Consider the following 21,960-nt stretch of genomic DNA (forward strand, 5'->3'; position numbering starts at 1 on the left):
GGTTGGGACTCCCTCTCCCGACCTTCGACGGGGCACCTCTGGTGCCGGCGTCGGAGGTTAGGAGTTTGGGGGTGCTCCTGGACTCCTCATTAACGATGGAGGCCCAGGTAGCAGCCACTGCCAAGTCGGCATGTTACCATCTTCGGCTGGCACGGCAGTTGGTTCCCTTCCTTGACCGGGAGGACCTAGCCACTGTGATCCATGCGACGGTCACCTCGAGGCTAGACTACTCTAACGCTCTCTACATGGGACTGCCTTTGTCGCAAATTCGGAAGCTGCAACTAGTGCAGAATGCTGCAGCCAGGCTGTTGATGGATCTTCCTAGACGAGATCACATCCAGCCTGTGCTGAAAGCGCTGCACTGGTTGCCTATAGCGTACCGGGTTCGCTTCAAAGTGCTGGTTATTACCTTTAAAGCCCTATATGGCCAGGGACCAGTCTACTTAAGGGACCGCCTTTCCCCACATATTTCCCCAAGAGCACTACGGTCGGGGAAGCAGAACTTCCTGGATGTTCCAGGTCCCTGGGTCATCAAATGCGTCGTGACCAGGAATAGGGCGTTTTCGGTGGCGGCTCCTATCTGGTGGAATGAGCTCCCAGAGGAGATCAGGGCTCTGCGGGACCTCGCACAGTTCCGCAGAGCCTGCAAGACGAGCTCTTCCGCCAGGCGTTCGAATAGGAGCCGCCACCGCCATGGTACCACCAACGCCATGGTACCATCAACGCCCTAGAATTTGGGTACAGGGTCATCTGGAGGTTGGGCACTTAGATGAGATTTTTTAGGAGACGGCCATCTTGCTTTTTATGAGAGGAGCACCAAATATTTTTCTATGAGTATAACTAGTTTTAATATTTTAATGTTTGTATTGTTTTATTGTATGATTCGGCAATATGCCGTGTAAGCCGCCCTGAGCCTACGAGGAGGGCGGGATAAAAATATAAATAATAAATAAATAAATATTTGCAATAAATTAGCCTATTTTAATAATATGTGCAATTGTTGTGTGCCTCCAAGGTTATGGCAAAACTCTTGGTCTGTTTCCCCAACTGCACTGTGAAGCCTGAAAACATCTTAGGTTTATGCAATACAGTCCCAGCTACTTTTGAAGAAGATGAAACTTTGGAATTCTTGCCTTCTCATTGGGGAATAAACTAGGAGAAAAAAGTGGGAGAAGCGAAGGCAAGAATAAACTGTGCTCTTATTTTCCCATTTCTACATAGAGCACGAACTAGCCTGCACAGAAACCTAATCACATATGCAGACTTGTTGGCATTTATATTGCCCCTGGAAAGCAAGTAACACAGCAACCTTAGGAGCTCCAATACATTGGGTTTTGATGCAGGCAAGTAGTTTCCTTGCAAACATGTGCACAGCCTGGGGTATCTGATGCTGCATTCAATACTTGATTAAAGAGTTCAAGTCTTGAAAGCATTCGATTCATCAGAAGTGTCAGATCTACATTCTCCAAGGCGGTCAGTGTATTTGTAGAAGGGCCTTAAAATCAAGACCAAGGAACACTTTTTTCTCCCTACCTCACCTCTTTCCCCCCCTCTTCTTTCCAACCTAATGAAGAGTTTGGAGAACATTGTTTTGTGATGCTTTGGCTGGTTCTAACCAAGGGTATGAAATGGCTTGGGGGAGGGAATTTTCTTTGGACCAACACAGCTATTTGCAATTCCTGCCTAAATCAGGTCTGAATGCTCTTAATGTATCTTCCAAAATTTCTCCAACAAAATAGGGGTGACTTCATAATACCCCTATACCCCCCCCCCTTCCTTTATACATTGCAGAAGACTCGACCATGTCTTCTGCAGATTGCAGATGTTTACTCTGGAATATCTTTTCTTGCACTAATTTAAAAATGTGTTTGCCTTTAGACAAAAGAAACAGAATTTCCCTAGCTTCAGTTGTTCAAAGCATACCTCAGTGGCTGCAGCATGTAACATGGAAGGCAGTTCACTACATGGTGCTTTAGTGGTGATGTGCCTGCCTTTCCATGCATCTGCACTGGAGATAAGATGAATTCATATCCCACTCAGAGATTTACAGTACAATAATACACAGAGGTATTCTGGTTCATGTCTTCTGAAATTAGTGGGTTTAGACTGAAGCAATTTTGGATAAAGCAAGAGTCCAGTGGCACTGTAGAGTTTTACATAATTTATTCCAGCATATCTGCATAAGACTGCACTGTTAACTTCAGATAAAGCATATAGAACAGATACTGTAGCGTCTCACACTAACAATACTGTACCTCCAAATAACACAAGAGGGACAGAAAATAAGGATGGTCCCTGGTAAACATGGACGAGCAGGTGCTTTCTGCAGCATCTGCAAAGTGTTCACTCATCCCTGTCCACATACAATTCTTTCTTGCGAGCGACTCCATTTACTCAAAAGGAAGACTACCCTGAATGTAAGATGACGCCCCTAAAATATTATATCCAAAAAGTTTCTTATTACTACGCATAACTGTAACTTGTATGTGAATGTAAGATGACCCCCAATTTTTCTTGAAGATTAGTTCCGTCCCACCAAAGTGCTGTCAGGTGAATAGGATACCCCACTTCCACCGAACAAAATGATAGCACTGCTACAAATTAAAGACCTTGCTACTCCCCTCTAGAAATTTATTAGCACTGACCCTAACTTGATGCCAGCAAGCCGCGGAAATGATCATTTTAAACCAGAAGTTTCCATAAGTCATTGTTCCAGTTGCTTAGAACCCCCAGTATTAATTCTTTTACCCACTGGTTTCCACTTTATGTTATACACCAAAGGACGTACATCACAGCTCACTCTCGGCTGATCTCTACTAGAAAATATTGCTGGCAGCCGAGTGCAAGCCCCTTTCTCAGCTCTCAAAAGCACGTGGTAGACCGACAAATGCCAGCTGTCTGAAGTTATGGAGTGACATAATTTGAATTGCATCCTATTGTGTTAGGAGGTCTTTCTTTACTTTCCATCGGCCCAGTAGCATTTGCTATTGAGGCTAAGCACTGGGACTAAGACAGATATTTTATTTCAGACATGGGGGTCTTGCAGTCAGAATAGCTGTTGGTATATTTGATTTATTATTAACTAGCAGACTGCTCAGATGTATTTATGCCAGCGGGGGACAATATGACTCTTTTGCAATGAATGCATAAAACGATCCCTGATCTTCAGCCCCGCATTCCTCTTCCATTATAGCTTCTAGACCTTCCTATGACCAATGAACCCCTAGGCTATTTGGGTATTAGTGCCTCTGTCTACCAGCCAGACACATAAATTAATAACCTTTCCTATCTCAGGAGCTCTAGGGAATCGAAGGCTGAAATTTAATGTAGGGTCAACAACTGCAGAGAGGAACAGATGCTTTATTGTGGCTGAGGAGTGAAAAGTTAAGACAACAGTAAGGATCTGAGAATTGCACAATATATGGCTATCGCCAGCCCCGTCATCCTCCACTCAGCAGTGAAACAGGAAGATTCCTTCTAAAAGTGTGATTAAGACATGAAGCTGCCTTCAGTGGCATCAGACCACTGGTCCGCCTAGTTCGGTACTCTGCCTACACCGAGTGGCAGCAATTCTTTAAGGGATCTCTTCTTCCCCGTCTGAGACCCTTTTAGTTACAGGTAGAGATAGGAAGGGGGGATGGAATAATTTGAGGGGAGATACAAAAACAACATATTGCTGCACAAGTTCATTTGGTTTTGAACTAACAATAGTAATTGTTTTTAATTCTTTAGACAAGTCAACAAATCAAGAGACCGTAGTCCTCAAGAAAACAGAAGCAAGGACGAACTTTCCCGGGCTTGAGAGTCCGTTTCGATCTGCGTCTTTCTCAAACGTCCTACAAGGAAACAAATTTAATAGTAGGGGGTAACAACTCCTGAGTAAATTTACAATACAGTTCTTTTGCAGTTTTTTTACAGTTTTTTTGCAATAAAATCATTGTTATACATGCAGTTTGTGGTGTTATTCTTCCAATCATGACTCTTTTCAACAATACATGCACAGATTCTATGAATATAAATATCATATATTAAGTATTAAATACATACATTCAAATTACATCAATAAATACTTTAATAAATCCATATGAGATGATATTACACATTGCAAAAAATTGCTCATAAAATATCCACTTACCAATAGTGGCTAATTCTAGCTCTACTGCTCACAAAACTCCTTCCGGATAATACATCTTAGCAAGCTCTACAGAAACCTTTCTTTTAACTTGTTACAAGCATCACCTGTTTGTTACAAGTTCTTTTAAAGAAACACACACAAAGAGGTCAACATACCAAGCTCCCATGTTACCTACAGCAATGCCTAATAGACTGGCAATGTCCTATCAGAGAATCACTCAAGGTTTCACTCACCCAAGAAGCATGACAAATCTAATGCAGCATTTAGTCCAACAGGTTGTTCAGATCTGAGTCTGAATGTCCAGAAAGCCTCTCTCTGTAATAACACCCTCTTTAAATCCATGCTGGTATAAGGTTTGTTTTTAATTACTTCCAACACCAAGCATTTAAAGTCACTTGGGTCATGATTGACTTCCACAAAATGTTGTACCATTGGAGCCGTGAGGTGCTTGTGTTTGATTTTTGATTTGTGTTCAAGAATCCGGGTTCTCAGCATTCTAGACGTTTGTCCCACATACCTACGTTGGCACGCACAAATCAATAGATATATTACAGATTTACTAGCACAGGACGAGAAATGTTTCATTTGTTTTTTTAAATTAACATCGGGGAAATCTAAAGCGTCCGTTTCTAACATTTGAATGTATGTATTTAATACTTATCGAAACGGACTCTCAAGCCCGGGAAAGTTCGTCCTTGCTTCTGTTTTCTTAAGGACTACGGTCTCTTGATTTGTTGACTTGTCTAAAGAATTAAAAACAATTACTATTGTTAGTTCAAAACCAAATGAACTTGTGCAGCAATATGTTGTTTTTGTATGTCATCTAAATTGCTGGGTCCTGGTTAATTCTGTATAATTTGAGGGGAAGACAGGTTCTTTTTCATTTTTTAAGTTTTTTTATTTTTTGGATGGAAAAACTGGGAGGGTTTTAGGGAGCACTGAAAAAAACCCTCCTGCAAATTGTTTTCTCTTTTGGAATGTGGGAAATGCTTCTTAAGACAAGGTTTTTCTCACTCCAAATGTATTAGACTTAAGAGTGGAAAATTATCAAGTGGAAAAACAGAAATGTTGGGGAGCACTGGAAAAACAAAACTCCAATGATCCTTTTTCTCTCTTTGGAATGAGTGAAAAAAAAATTCAAGGGAAATTTGTACTCAGAATGTATATTATGACAAATTTTACATGATACAGTCTAGAGCCTAAGAATGTGTTTATAGTTTAAATGTAAACAATTTTGACTAATACACTATAATGCGCTTAGTGATAATACACTATTAAAGAGTTCAATGTTTTCAATGTTATAAATAATATCCAGATATGTTGGTTCGTCCTACATATTGTAACTGCATGAAAGTGTACTTGTTAAAATAATGTTTTTGTTTACTACAGAATTTGTTTTCTTCCTTCAATTTATATATTTCCTACATCTCAGATGGCAAAAATTAAGATACATATGCTAAGGTAGCACAGAGCACAGCAATCTGCAACTTTCTCCAAACTACTGAGTACGCTCGCAATTTTCCTTGTGCTTACTCTTATGAGGGAAATAACAGGTACACTATAGGTATGTTTTTCCCTTGGGGCCCAACAGTAGCTCAGGAAGACTGGTATCTTACAAGAAAATGGCATGGGGGGGAAGCTAAGCCCTCTACCTCCTAGCCAGTTTGGTGTAGTGGTTAAGTGTGCGGACTCTAATCTGGGAGAACCGGGTTTGATTCCCCACTCCTCCACTTGCACCTGCTGATGTGACCTTGGGTCAGTCATAAGCTCCGTCACAGCTGTTCCTGAAAGAGCAGTTTGTGTCAGAGTTCTCTCAGCCCCACCCACCTCACAGGGTGTCTTGTTGTGGGGAGGGGAAGGGAAAGGAGTTTGTAAACTGCTCTGAGACTCCAAGTGAAGGGCAGGGTATAAATCCCTCCCCCTCCCCCTCCTCCTCTTCTTCTTCCTACTCCTCCTCCTCCTCCTTCTTCTTCAAATATGGTGGTCCTGATCTATGTCTCCCTAGCATTAGGGGCCCAATCCAAATCCCACTGCTGCTATTAAGGTATTAAAAATACACTAAGAGATCTGAATCTCCCATACAACCTATCTTACCTGGAGTCATAAATGGGAGTTAAAGATTACTTTTCTACATTATTTTTAAAGCATTTACATGATTAAATACCGATTCTTACAGGCTTGAATGGCTGTGAAATCACTCCTTGATAATTAACACAGCAGAGGGCCTTCCCCAGGGAGGGCAGTGCAATGGAATGTACTCATGACAACACGTGATTGGAAATGGAAAACCTATGTGGAGCTGGCTATTTAGTTCCGTTATGTTAGCCCTCCAGTTTAGCTTATAAAAAGTAGGATCTCCCCAACTATTTTTAATCAATTGGATCTCTCTTGAATTATTTTTATAAGCGCTCACAAGAGAATCTTTTTTTTTAATCCAGAATGTTAAGTCTACAGTGATAGTTCTCAGTCCCCTCTCAAAAGCTCAGAGGTCAGAGTAATGGAATCCTGAAACCCCCAGCAAAGTGGCGTGTGGGAGTGAACCAGAGACTAAGAGGATGATGTGGATCCCGATTGGGATCTTGGAGAAGTGGCAGCATGACATATTGGATCTATCAAAGCCCATCTGAGGAAACATTGTAGAAACTGCAATCTGAGGAGGGCTGATTTGAACTCATTAATGATTACGCAAAAGCAGAAATGGCCCAAGGATTATAAAGATATAGAAGTATATAAGTGTATTGTAATAGCTCGGCCTAAAATGAAAAGTCCTCCCAGTTTGTAACTGACTCAGATTTCAAACAATATAGAAAAAACAACCTAGTAAATTCCTGTAGATGTGTATATATTATTAAACAATCATTACACTGTAAGCCGTTTTAAAATGTGTGAGAGCATTTTAAAAGGGGTAACTTCTCTGAAATGAGGGGACATGAGGAAACTGAAAGGAAAAGTAGAAAGAATAAAAACTATTGGGGAAGCTTGGAGATTATTTAAAACTACAGCCCCAGAAGCTCAGAAAAAATATATACCACAGGTTAGGAAAGGCACAAATAGGTATAGGAAAAAAGCTGCATGGTTAACAAACAAAGTAATGGAAGCTGTAAAAGGTAAGAAGGATTCCTTTAAGCAGTGGAAAGCTAGTCTCAGTGAGGATGATAAAACGGAACACAGGCTGTGGCCAATAACATGCAAGTCTGTGATCAGGCAGGCAAAAAAGGAATATGAGGAGCATGTAGCAAAAAACAAAGACCAACAAAAAAACTTTCTTCAAATACATTAGAAGCACGAAACCAGCCAGGGAGGCAGTGGGGCCCTTGGACGACCAAGGGGTAAAAGGAGTACTGAAGGATGATAGGGAAATGGCTGAGAAGCTGAATGCATTTTTTGCCTCTGTCTTCACTGTGGAAGATGAGAAGTCCTTGCCCACTCCAGAACCGTTGATTTTGGGAGGGGTGTTGAAAGACTTGAGTCAGATCGAGGTGACATGACAATGGTCCTACGACTGATAGACAACGAAAAACTGATAGATCACCAGGCCCGGATGGCACACATCCAAGAGTTCTAAAAGAACTCAAATGTAAACCTGTGGATCTCCTGACAAAAATATGTAATCTTTCATTAAAATCTGCCTCCATTCCTGAGGACTGGAAGGATGTCACTCTCATCTTTAAAAAGGGTTCCAGAGGAGATCCGGGAAATTACAGGCCAGTCAGTCTGATGCTGATACCGGGTAAGTTGGTGGAAACTGTTATTAAGGAAAGAATTAGTAGGCACATTGATGAACAAAAACTATTGAGACAGACTCCGCATGGGTTCTGTAAGGGAAGATCTTGTCTCACTAACCTGTTAGTGTTCTTTGAGGGAGCGAATAAACATGTGGACAAGGGGGACCCAATAGATGTTGTTTACCTTGACTTCCAGAAAGCTTTTGATAAAGTTCCTCATCAAAGGCTCTTAAGTAAACTCAATAGTCATGGGATAAAAGGACAAGTGAATTAAAAACTGGCTAATTAATAAGAAACAGAGAGTGAGTATAAATGGGCAATTTTCTCAGTGGAGGGTGGTAAGCAGTGGGGTACCGCAGGAATTAGTACTGGGTCCGATGCTTTTTAACTTGTTCATTAATGATTTGGAGTTGGGAGTAAGCAGTGAAGTGGCTAAATCTGCGGATGACACTAAATTGTTCAGGGTGGTAAAAACCAGCGAGGATTGTGAGGCTGGGATCTGTCAACTGCAATAAAAAAGGCCAACGCTATGCTGGGGATTATTAGGAAGGGAACTGAAAACAAATCAACCAGTATCATAATGCCCCTGTATAAATCAATGGTGCGACCTCATTTGGAATACTGTGTACAGTTCTGGCCACCACACCTCAAAAAGCACATTATAGCATTGGAAAAAGTGCAGAAAAGGGCAACTAGAACGATAAAAGGGTTGGAACACTTTCCATATGAAGAAAGATTAAAGTGCTTGGGGCTCTTTAGCTTGGAGAAATGACAACTGAGGGATGACATGATCGAGGTTTATAAGATTATGCATGGGATAGAGCAGGTAGAGAAAGAAGTACTTTTCTCCCTTTCTCACAATACAAGAACTTGTGGGCACTCAATGAAATTGTAGGACAACAGACCAGTGAATGTGATTTATGAATGTGATTTTTTATATTTTTCTTGACATCTAGAATGTCAGCTGTCACTGTGCCTTATTAGGAGTCTGATTAAAGTGAATTTAGATTTTAATATTTAGCCCAGACAGAAGAGCTGTAGAGTAGGCTTAATTAGAGTATTGTTTTAATGGTAACAGGTCTCTTTCTTAGAGTCAGAAAATAATGGAATGGAATGTAGAAGAAGAAGAGATTGGATTTATACCCCGCCCTTCACTTGGAGTCTCAGAGCGGCTTACAAACTCCTTTCCCTTCCCCTTCCCACAACAGACACCCTGTGAGGTGGGTGGGGCTGAGAGAACTCTGTGACACAAACTGCTCTTTTTCAAGGACAGCTGTGCCAGAGCTTGTGACTGACCCAAGGTCACATCAGCAGGTGCAAGTGGAGGAGTGGGGAATCAAACCCGGTTCTCCCAGATTAGAGTCCGCGCACTTAACCACTACACCAAACTGGCTCTTTAAATGTACATTTAAAATTATAAGCTCTCCAGTTGAAGGACATCTGAGAAATAAAACTATGAGATGGAAAGACTCGGAGTGTTCTCAAAACAAATCTCTTTCTGTGTAGAGCAGCACATCTGGCCCCAGAAGGTCTGGCAAGAGCTAAGTTTTGTGCATCTTATCAGGAAATTCCCTAGTTTCAGGCTGAAACAAATAAGCCAGGAATGATGCCAAAAGAAGGCCCCTCTGTTCATTGATGTTTTCCACTGTTCCGGGATAAGTGGATGCAATTACTGACACTTAAGATCCTGATAGGGGTTTCCCAATAAAGAAGTGCCAGTTCATATGATGCTCTGATGATGACACCTGTCGAACACCAATGAAGGATTTCTTTCTGTGTAAACTGTCATTATGTCATTTGGGGTATAAGATCCATTGCCCTTAATGGTTGGGGGCAGAATACAGCTTGGTATTACTGGGTGCCAAGGTATCCAGTCCTGTATTTTCCTGATTATTACAATATACAGATATTTATCCTCTCCCTGGACTCCAACCGTGTGTTCCTTATTCAGCCCAGGAGCACACGGGGCACAGATTTGTGCATCAAAATTGCTGACCAGTCAGGTTAGAACAAATAAAAGGAAGTACTTCTTCACCCAAAGAGTGATTAATACATGGAATTCACTGCCACAGGAGGTAGTGGCAGCTACAAGCATGGATGGCTTCAAGAGGGAATTGGATAAAAATATGGAGCAGAGGTCCATCAGTGGCTATTAGCCACAAGGTATAGATAGGAACTCTTGGTCTGCGGCAAGTGATGCTCTGTATACTCGGTGCTTGGGGGGGGGCAACAGTGGGGCCCCACTGATGGACCTCCTGATGGCACCTGGTATTTTTGGCCACTGTGTGACAGAATGTTGGACTGGCTGGGCCATTGGCCTGATCCAACATTGGTTTCTCTTACGTTCTTATTTATTTTTCTTTCTAAAATTTTATGTACTTTTTAGTTTCATTTTGGCCCTTTTTATTTAGGTTTATATTATTCAGATAAAATAAGGATCTCCCTTTGCCTCATTCTAAGGCTATACTGATAACATGCTTATTAACCCAAGCATTTAGAAGGCATTACTTCAAGACTGACTTTAGATATTATTATAGTCCTATTATGTTATCCATGACAAAAGTGCAGAAGATGTTAGTTAATTTCATATGGGCACAAAAAGACAAAGCCTGCACACTTGGTTCTCTGAAAAGGGTGTGTGCAATGCCCTGAAGCCCTACTCTGTCGTCATTTTTTGTTGTTGCTGTTGCTTGAATATATTGCCGAACAGATCCAGCTGAACAAAGATTCTGGTTAGTTTATGTTAAAATATAGCTGTTTTAAAATTGGAAATCTTTTTCTTTCTGTGGTTTTATATTCTCTATGACCTTCATTTTTGTTATTGTAATAATATCCCTGATGTAGTATTATAGGTACTGGGGGAATGTATGGACTGATTAACTTTTTGTATTTGTTATTGTTCTCTTCTCTGTAATAATAAATATGCTTTAAAACCGGCAAAAAGAAAAGAAATCAAAGTAATGGACTGAAGTCCCTTCCTTTCCATCTGTCAAATCTAAGTAGGCCAAAGGTTCCAGCATACCTTCCTAGCCAATCCCCCATGCGAAGCCAGAACATGAAACCATCAAGGTAGATCAAAGTATTAATGTGCAACCGATTCTACTTTTTACCCCTTTATAAGTTATGTTCTATTTAAAACCTTCCTATTCTGCCTTTCAGTGTTGCAGGAAGAACCCACAAAATATCTGCCAGCATAAAAGCTGCTAAAAGCAATATAACAATAGTAGCCAAATAATTGCCAACACAATCCAATCTGCCCTTCGATGTTAATTCACCACCTTATTCAACAGCCAGACTAATCTGCAGCCCCTTCTAAAAGCCACTGGTGTAGGCATCTTCTCTCCTCCCTCCCAACATACCATTTCAAACTGTTGGTGGCATGACTGAAAATGCTTGTGATCAGGTTGAGGATGATTAAACCAGCCACTTGAGAGGAGGCACGGCAAATAAGAGCTGGTAAGAAGGAAGTAATTGGTGCATGGGTTCTAGGTGGATCAAGGTATAATATAGGAGCAATCCTAATGTCTACTCAGAAGTAAGTCCCATTTTATTATTGAGGCTTACTCTCGGGAAAGCACTGTCTAAGCTGCTGCCAAATTATTTCTAGTCTGCCTTTCTCACTGAGACTCAAGGCGAATTGCATAAGGTAAGTCACTATAGCCAATAGGATGAGAAGACATCCAATACACCATAAAGAGCAGAACTAGTTTTGCCAAAATCTGAAACAAGCATAAGTAATAAACACAGGGTTTGGGGGGGGGGGGCATTACAGACAAGGCACATGTACAAGAAGTTCTTGATCTTGCCCGTTTGCAGGGTGACACCTGTAGAAGGCCCTGTTCATATGAGCAAAGTTTTTGTGGCAGTCCTGCAGATATGAGGCTCCAAGGCCATGAAGGGCTTTGCATGTGATGGCCACTATCTTAAATTGAACATGGAAACAGGTGGGCAGGCAAAGGAGTGAATGTAGAATGTTTGTAGTATGCTTGCACTGCCTAGTTCCTCATAATAAGCTCATAATAATAATAATTGCACTGCAGCATTTTAAGCTAACGGCAGTTTCCAAATTGATTTTGAAAGGAGACCTATATAGAGTGCATTACAGTAGGCTAGTCTCAATGTCACCATGGCGTGGATCTAGGTGGCCAGATTAGCTGAGTCAAAGATACACCTACTTCTGCTTCCAGCCAGCATGGTGTAGTGGCGAAGAGTGGGGGGCTCCAATCTGAAGAACCAGGTTTGATTCCCCACTCCTCCACATGAAGCCTGCTGGATGATCTTGGGCCAGTCACAGTTCTCACAGAAATCTCTCAGCCCCACCCACCTCACAAGGTCACTGTTGTGGAAAGAGGAAGGAGACAGGGCCGGCCCGAGGTTTTTTTATGCCCTAGACGGGGCTACCTTCCAGCACCCCCCGCACATTGCCAACCTCCAGGCAGGGCCTGGAGAGAACTTAGTCCAACTTCTCTCCCCCTTTGGAGGCTCCAAAGTTGCCTCAGCTCTGCCCAGGGCCAGAGGGAGGTTGGCCCGCCATCGACTGCTGGGGTGGCTGCAGGTGAGCCGGGCAGAGGAGCGCGCCGAGAGTGGCGCAGGGACAAGGCCAGGCCACTTCCAGGTGCCTTGCGGCTGCGAGCAGCCTCTCTCCGGCCGGCCGGGGCTCCTGTGCCCGGCAGCGGCGAAGAGGAGGAAGGGGCCCCTCATCAAGAGGGGAACCTGCGGGTGGGGCGGGGATGGCGGCACCGCCGCCCAGGCTCCCTCCCTCAACTTACCCGGCAAACTTGGACGGTCGGGCCGGGAGAAGAGCGAACAGCTCAGGAGCGCCAACACCGCACAGCCCACTGCTCCTCCAGCCAAGTCTCTTCCCTCTCCCCCCCACCTTTGCTCTCTGTGTGCGTGTGTGTGTGTGTGGTTGCAGGGGGAGGGGAGGGAAGCAAAGGGGTGGGCGGGGTGTGTGTGTTGGGGGCAGGAGGGAGAAAGAGAGAAGCCGCACCGAGGAGTTGAGGAGGATGCAGGGGCTGTGGACACCTCCTAATGATTGGCTGCAAATTACACCGTGAACAAGAGACGCGCACATGCCACTTCTCTGCTTTGCCTCCCCAATCTCCTCCCTCTGGCGCACTCAACGCGCGTTCCCTAAGGGCCGGCCCACACTCTAGGCAAATGCCTAGTTTGCCTAGCAGGTGAGCCGGCCCTGGAAGGAGAGTGTAAGCCGCTTTGAGACTCCTTAGGGTAGAGAAAAGTGGGGTATAACTACTACTACTATTACTTCCTCCTCCTCCATTTGAAACAAGATAGCATATTAAAGACTGGCCATTTCAGTTTAGCTGTTTCTGAGAACTTGTCTTTAACTAGCAGGGATTTAAATTTGTAATTGTTTTTACAAATAGTGCTTCAAATGATTGAAATATCCAAAACATTTTAATTTCAGTCTTACAGATGCCAAAATCCCAACCAATTCCATATTGAAATTGCTGCTCACTCTGCCTGTAAACATGAAAACACTTACAAAACATATTGAATCACAATGTATCCTGAAGGACATAAATTGTTCCATATTCTGACTGCCAAGCCATGAATTCATGCCATTTGTTTTCCCTATGACAACTCAGTTGTACAATATGATGGCCAGTCCTACATCAGGGGATGATATTGCTTTCAGGTAGTAAAACCCTACTAGCCTTGCATGTGCCATCTTGGCAGAGATTAAGAGATAGCTAGACAGTGCCTTCTTCCCAATTCTAAATATATGCCAAATCTGTTGTTTTATTGTTAGAATATGTATTTTAGGCTTGCAAATTGTAAGAAACTTGAATTCTGTTTCTCTAATCTTCCGATTAACTGTAACGGGAAAGGTAAGACCAGAAAAAGTTCTTCTGTTCTAACGGTATTTTCTGCTGTCAATTATCACGTCGGTGTCTCTATGCACCCAAAGTCTGATGCACTTTCACACAGTCCAAGCAGAAAGTAATTGTTGCAAGCAAGACCCAAGCATCATTTCTCTGGGACCAGTACAAACTTGTAACATGCCACCAACAATCCCATTTCATATAAACTCATAAAGCTGTGAAAGAAAAAAGATGTACCGTATTTCACTTCTGAAATGACACAGATAGATCATATCATGGCAATGGGCTTGCAGCTCAGGACAGGATGAGCTATCCGGTAATGTGTACCCATTTCCCTATGGGCAGTAGTTGTGAAATTACAAGAGTTGTGCTGAGGCTTTCTGCAAACATTCAGGAAAGCTACTTGTATACAATTTTAATCCTGGAGTAACACTCTCTCTCCTCCCTACCCACATCCTGGCATAAGAAGAGGCCTGACACCAAATTAGATCATTGAGCAATCTAGGTTAGGGCTTGACAAATCCCAGGTGCCAAGTCACCATGGTACCTAGAAATTTCATAGTGTCACCTACTATTTTCAGAAATGATTGTATTGTAGTGTCTCTCAGCAGTTCTTATTTGAAGAACAAACTGTTGGATCCAAACAGTTTTTGTTCTGGCAAATAGGTGTGGAAGGGGTCCCCTTTGATCACTCAGGAGATTATGTTTTGGGTCATGCGATCTGCATATACAAAAGCCATGTGAAACAGGGTATGTAACAGGGAGCGAAATTGGGCAAGAGTGAGCAAAAAAGATGCATGGATACAACTCAAAACTTATTTATCATGTTCCATGAGAATACTTTGTTGCATAACTTAAAAATGAATGTGCACGAAGTTATTGTCATTACTTGTTTATATGCAAACCCAACTTTACACCATTCAGTAGTGGTGGATGAATCCATTTCTTATACAGTTTCTTTCTATATACCAGTATAACACAATGACCTCTCCTCGGCTGTTGCCGTGACCGAGCTGTGGCGTCACTGCCTATATATATATATATATATTTATTTGTACTGGATTCAGTTTATTTTACTGTGATGTGACTGATCAGTTCTGTTTTCTGATGGCTGACCAGTTCACACTTAAAAGTAGTCTCTTTGGGGTTTGTATATATATATAACTTCAGGATGTATTGAGGACAACTGCCCAGTATAATTCTTTTCCCAAGAGTCAGGCACCAGTGCTTGTAAAAGTCAAACAGCACAGTTCTTTATTTCACAAAAAAACTCAACAGGGCACACAGGATACTTTGATACTTTGTAGAATAAACATTTAGCTTTGTCTTTACGTAGGCTGTATGCTTATCACTCTCAGTTTGACTCAGATGTTCTTTAGCTCACAGCACCCATCTATGATCCCACTCTCCAGTAACTGTTTTGTGGTTAACCTTTGGGCTTTATTTGCCTGGTCTCTTAAGTCTTACTGGTGTGACTACCCCAGCTCTCCTGACTCCTCCAGACCCTTAGGCCTTCCTTAGCCACCTTTATCAGTTCCTTTGGAGCAGTGTCTCTTGTGTTTGTGACCACTGAGGTTTTATACTCTGCAGTCTCTGTTCACTCTCCTCTTTACATTAGAGGGTACCAGTGCAGAGTGCTATTCAGCCACAGGTTTCCACACAAACTACTATCCGGCTGATTCCACTGAGCCCAGAGGCTTATGTCCTCTTCAAAGCTCTCCAGTTAGCTGAAAGCTGAGAATATTAATCCAGCTCCTAAATTTGGAGGGCTGGCTGACTCTGATGGCCAAAGAAACTGTCTGTTCTGACTGGCACCATTTTTCTAGTGCGTCAAGCTGAGAAAGGCCCTTCCCAAATTCTGGGACCTGAGACCCCCTTTACTGGAAATGCCGGGGATTGAAACTGTGAATCGCAAGCAAAGGATATGGTCTATCACTGAGCAGTAATTACTTATGCACAGGAAGATCACATCCACTCAGCCATGCAGAGCTGCTCCTTGTTCTGCCTCTTACAGTACAGGCAGCTACATTTTGGTGGACAAAAGCACAATGGAAAGGAGGAGATTAGGCTCTAGTCAATGTACATAGAAATAAATCATTTCTTGGAATAGAGATACTGCTGCAGGAGAAAGTGAATCAAACAGCAGCTCCCAAACGATATTCATATACTGGAGCTGGCTGCCTCTCTTGACCATCGCTCTAAAGCCAGCCTAGCACCTGAAAAAACTAATGTCCAATTTGTCTAGTAGATGCAACTACTCTGCAGAGTCAACTGGAGTGCTCTGAATATTGATGTTCACTTACCCTGCCAGATGCCCACCTTGTACTGCTGGGGGGATAGGAAAACAAGCAATCATTCATCCACAAAAGATGGCAGCTAGCAATGGTTTTTCTTGTGGCTGTTTGGGGAGCTAAGAGAGTTTAACTGCACCTTATTGCTGCTGACTTCACAAGTTGGCAATGGATTTTTTTAACCCAAAAATCACCTATTACTCATGTGCAGGACAGGACAGCCATTTTCAGGGCTCTGTTTCCGTGATCAATAGAGAGCATGCTTGGCGCAGACATTATGCTTCATGATAAACTTGCAATCATTTGTGTGTCTGTGAACATTTATTAATGTATCAAGGGTGGTGCAAGATTTTTTAAAACACGATGCAGATGCAAACATATTTTTTACAAATTGCCAAAATAAACCACAACTATGGTTCTAAGAAATTTCTGCTGTCTTCTCAAGTGTGTTTGGACAGTATGTATGATGCATGTTCTGGCATTTCACAAACCAGAATTCCGGTTTCCTCAGATTCACACCAAAGGGAACAACATCAGTGAAATACTGCTTTCCCAGAAACTGGAGGAGGGGGAGATGTCCACACTGTATTCCAAAGAGGGCAATAAAACTAATTGGTGAATAATGACATTCAAATGTTTTGCTGCTCATAGAGGTAGGCAGAATTATCACACATTGCATGGGTGGCTTCTGGACTGCTGACCTTAATTCCATAAAGCTCATTCCTGTACATACTTACTTGGTAGAATGCAACACTGAATTCAGTAGAGCTTATTTGCATGCAGAAATCCCATCCAGACAGGAGACTTCCTTTGTATCAGTTTGCTATGCTATCTAACTAGGTCTTGAAATCATTTTGAGTTTAGGAAACACACGCCCATTTTCAAATAAGAAAAGCACAAGGGTTTCCAAACCATGGCACATTCTTTCTCACCACATTCTTCACCACTTACAAGAAGGGCTTGACTAGACTTTAATACCTGCAGTAGTACTTCTGTTTCATTATACGGAGTGGATCCCACATAAGGTTTTCCATGGGTGGAAGGATTTCCACCTGAGGGATATGACTCTGTTGCCTTGTTCCTCTTACTGCAGCCCAAGATGCCTCCATAAGGTTTTGCTCCTGGGGTCAGGAGTAGAATTGGGGGGGGGGGTTTGGGGGGCTGCAGAGGGAGAGTGGAGAAGAGGAAGTCATGCTCCATGGGCAGAAATCCCTCCACCTGCAGAAACAGCCCACCGGATCCAAGCCAATGTATGTGAAGCATTTTAATAGTTTTCTGGAAAGGCTTGGAGAAGCCAGAGCTTTAACCTTATCCACTTTCCCAGTAAACTAGAGGGCTAACCAACAGGAAGCGCACAGCATATTCTGTAACATGTCACAATCAACAAGGAAAGCCAGACCTTGTGAACTCCTCCAACCCTATCCACCCTTAATGGTTGCTTTTAGAAGATAGTCTATTCCCTTCTCCATCATTCCAAAGCAAGCAGTAAGGCATTCAAATACATGTGTTTCCTAATTAGGAGAGAACACACACACACAAAGTCTATGCACACTCACCTCTCTATTCACACACAGTTTCATTTTATCCCTGCCCAAGGTACCAGAAATTTCGAAATAATAATAACCTGGCAAGCCTAATTAATACACTGTGAACTGCCTCTCTGAATTTTTCACCAAACTGACAGCAGATGAGGCCAGGGCTCTCCAAACACCTGTTACCCTCTGGGGTAATTGGAATCTTTCTGTGCTAAAACCCATCAGTCAGCCTAGAACTTGCATAAGGCTATCACTCTTTGGAAAGGCTTAGGCCTGTTCCATAGAAAAGCTTGTGGAATGCTTTAAAAAGAAGACAGTGTTTATGAACATTTGCAGAAAGACAAGCTCTGATTTTGACTGCTTTGATTAATCACATGGCACCTGAAACCAGGAGATATGTGGCAAGTTCCATATGAAGAGATCCAATGTGTATTTTTTTAAAAATAAGGAGGCATATGGGATCCCAATTTCAATTGGAACCTTTTTGTTTGATGCAACAGGGCAAAGTTGCAATGCCGCTTCAGGTCCAGAAAACAGCATGGGCCTTAAGTGTTTACATACACCATACACCAGTCCCAATCCAAATCAGGCTCCCACTCTACAGATGGGACTTCCTGGTGCCTCATCTGGTTTAGCCCCGAAACACCTGCTTGACCATTAAGATTCTCTCCTATTGCTCTTGGTTCTCTACATGTATCCCTCTTTTTTCTTTCTTTTTTTAAATGTACATCAGCAGTTATATTAAGAAGAAATAACTCACTACAATGCATGCAAATTCATACAAAACCTGCACGTCCCGTAGTTTTGTTTAGCTAAATTTAGTTCTGCCTAGACTGCCCAGTCCTACGATCGAACCTTCTGTTATACCAAAATTCACCACAACAGAACTTCTTACATTCTCCACTTTCTGTTGCATTTCTGCCCTTACGTAAACCTTTTCAGAGCTGGAGTTCATTTCCTCTATGCATGCCCCCCTTGCCGATATGCAACATTACCAATGCTTTTCAACGTGTTAATGATGTGAATAATATTTCATACAACCTTGATCTTAAACTGGATCTCTGGAGCCACCCACCAGGGTTTTTTTTTTAATTCCCACACCCCTTTGCTATTCTCGGTTATAAAAATTATCACAGAATCAAAACAAAACCTGGAAATCTGTTGCAATGCTTATATTAATACATTAATGGGGAGATACTTACAGGTTGGGGGTGGTTGCTAGAAGATTTCTTACTGGTGACAAATACAAGAGCAGTCAGGTTCAAACAGTATCTGCAGAGATATAGAAGGTCTTTGTACAAATACAGGAGTGCACCAGTTACTCTCAATGTGAGAGGACTTCAGCGCTTCCTACACTGGTCAACATACCAGGTCAAAGGACAAGCCAGGACAGCAAGACTCTGGTCTTTCAAAAAATGAAATTAAAAAGTCTATTTGTTTTCTACTGTTTCGCTATGTATAATTTATTGAACAATCATTCTGTGCATCTAGTCATGTTCTTTCCTATTCATAACGTAAGTCATTGATTTCCAATAAACTTGGGAAGTGGGGGAGGGGGAGTTGTGTTGTTCCCAGTATAAATTACAAGTAAGATTATGCCCACTGATCTTTTACAAAATTCAGTTCAGGGACGTTAAAAATGGAGTATAAATTAAGTTCACAAAAATAAGATGTTTCTTCTTCATTTTTAAAAGTCTAGATAAATTTAGCCCATGTAGAGAGTGGGACTATACAGCGGGGCTCCTGTATGGAACAAGCAGAGGTTCTGCAGGTGGAGCAATGATAGGCAGAAATTCAGCAGAAAAAACTTTGCCTACTGAATTTTGGCTTGTCTGTTAACAGGTACAGGAGCCCTGCCCCGGGTGGGAATATAATATGTAAACAAAGTATACAGCCAAACCCTTTCCCTGTGGCCAGATAGGCCCTTGCTGGTTTCTGAACTCAGTGGAGCGCCATGAAACCACAAACACCCTCCGTTTTGCACCAGAAATCCTACCAAGGCCGACACTGAGTTTTCTGAGCCTGCTCTTCTGCCTTTTGCAGAAACGAAACAAATCGTGCATGCAAGGTGCCGGTAATGACCCAGTAATGGCGGGGCAAGCTTCAGCTGCGGCTGGGGCCACCCTGGCGAGAGGGGTAACCAACCTGCAATTAACCAACTTTAAAAGCCTCCCAGCTTTCTTCCTTATGCAAGAGTCGCGCTGGCGACGAGCACCAGACTCATGTGCGCCAAACGGCAGCCGCTTCCGTCCCCTTAAAATCTCGGAAGGAGAGCAAGACTTTGTTTCTGAGGGGAGGTGGCTTCCTGTTTTCTCTTAAAGGTACAAATCGTTTTCTTTAAACGCTCTTCAAATACCCACTGTGCCCCCAGGGCCTTTGGCCTAACCCCCTAAGTTTACTTTCCAAGTTTTTAGGAACCGAGCTGTATCGGCTCGCGTGTATCTGACACTGACGACGGGAACGTGTGTTGCGTCTGCAAGGCGACAGGCGCTGCGTACGTAAGGTAATAATGAAAAAAGAAGGTCCCCTCTTGTCCCGCGTAATTAAGTCCGCCCCTTTCTGGACGTCTGGAGGCCCGCTAGCGCTTGCTCTGGGCCCTGCAGCCCCCTTTCTAAACGCTAGGAATGGCACAGAAGCGGGAGAAGCGAAGGCTTCCTATTTCTCGGTTGTGGAGACTGCGCCTGGCGCGCAGGCTTCGGAGGGTTCTGGATGAGGCTGCTTTCAGTCTCTCCGCCCCTCGCCAAAAGAGACCTCCCCAGGAGAAGGTCGAGAGCGCGCCCTTTCCCTCGCCGGGTCGTCTGCCTTCTCGACTTAACGTGAAGAGGTCTGGCTGGCTGGCATTTGGGACGGCGCCTGGAATAACTGCTTGTCTCCCCCGTGCAAATAGCGCAAAGGGGAACGTTCAGCGCCGGTGGCCTTTGGAGAGCCTCCTGAGGTCCAGCCCGGCGGCGAGGAGCAAAGAAAAGGGCTGTTCGGAGAGCAGAAATGAAGCCTGCGGGGTGTTAAACCTCAACTGTACCGGGGAATTCCTCCTCTCGACTCGGAGTGTCCGGACTCAGTGGCACTTGCTTCCAAGAGGGGTTGACATAATGTCTTTTTAAAATCCCATCATATAGTTGAAGGATTGCCAACTCCAGGTTGGGAAATGTAGGGAGATTTGGGAGGTGGAGCCTGGGGAAGGCAGGGTTTGGGGAGAAGACGGAGCTCAGCAAGCTGTCAAGCTGTACAGTTTACCCTAAAGTAGCTATTCGCTCCAGGGGAGCTGATCACTGTAATCTGGAGATCAGTTGCCATTCTAAATAAGCGATGGGAGTGGAGGTAGATTGAGCAGCCTCTGAATCTAGGTCGGAACTAGGGTTGCCAGGTTCCCCCTGGCCAGGGGGGGGGGATGGGTGGCATGGGGTTGCCAGATCCAGGTTGTGAAACTCCTGGAGATTTGGGGGTGGAGCCTGGGGAGGACAGGGACCTCAGTGGGATACAATGCCATAGAGTAGTCCACCCTCCAGAACATCCATTTTCTCCAGGGGAACTGATCTCTTTAGTCTGGAGATGTGCTGTAATTTCAGGGGATCCCCCAGGTTCCACCTGGAGGCTGGCATCTCTAGTTGGAAGCGGGGGGAAACGTCATCTAAATTTCCCAGTGAAAGGTGATTTCCTACAATAGGGTCCAATATGCGCCACACCTTACAGCCACTGTTGCTGCATTAAGATACCAATTCTGTTTTGCCTTTCAAATTGCTCTTTGTTTTTTTGATGGGGGGGGGGGAAGGGAACGGATAATACAGATCTATAAAACAAAGGTTTGAGTTCAGAGCTCTAGGGGCCTTTTCCACCCTGTTCTCCTCCTTTTGCAGGAAAACTTGTAAAATAAAACTTAATTTTTCAAAGACAGTCGTAAGTCCTAAAGGAAACCAAGCCCAGGTAGTGTTGCATCTGGAACTCCCTATTGCTTAGGGAAGTGGGGAGGTTGTAACATTACTCTCCCTCCCAAAACTGTGGTCCCCAGCTTGGCTGGCAAAATGCTTTGCTGCATAAACAACTAAGAAGAAACACAAACAAATATATTTGTCCAAATACGAAGAAAGGAATGATAAAAATACATACCTTGCAATGGCTCTCCTGAAGTTCTCAATGCAGTCCAAATGACTAAATTCTGAATTTGCTGTCTCAAGAAAAAGTCAAGGACTATGGCCCCTCCTCCAACAATGCGTACTGTATGCCAGCAGTTTAGCAGCTACTGGGGTGACTGTACTTGTTCAGCTATGTGCACTGTTAAGATGCTGAAACGTTCCGGATCATGAGAAAAGCAGCAGTTCTGAAATTACATTTTCATTTTGAACTCAAATCATGTTTAATACTACCTCAACATCTTGCCTAGTGCTCTAAGAGCTAGCATGGTGTAGTGGTTAAGAGAGACAGACTCTAACC

The 21,960-nt window shown here is 43.2% G+C and overlaps 1 protein-coding gene across 1 annotated transcript in view; it reads right to left on the bottom strand.

Moving 5' to 3' along the window:
- Nucleotides 1-19,790, bottom strand: part of CPQ (carboxypeptidase Q) — a 245,742-nt gene extending 225,952 nt beyond the window's left edge. Inside the window, exons 1-2 of the mRNA XM_015409855.1 lie at nucleotides 19,678-19,790; nucleotides 18,735-18,804 (exon numbers count right to left, since the gene is read on the bottom strand). The gene's annotated coding sequence lies outside the window, so the exon portion shown is untranslated. The remainder of the gene's footprint in view (nucleotides 1-18,734; nucleotides 18,805-19,677) is intronic.
- Between the last annotated feature and the right edge of the window lie 2,170 nt (nucleotides 19,791-21,960).

Source organism: Gekko japonicus, unplaced genomic scaffold (genome assembly GCF_001447785.1).
Source record: "Gekko japonicus isolate JY-2015 unplaced genomic scaffold, Gekko_japonicus_V1.1 scaffold47, whole genome shotgun sequence".
Lineage (NCBI taxonomy): Eukaryota > Metazoa > Chordata > Lepidosauria > Squamata > Gekkonidae > Gekko > Gekko japonicus.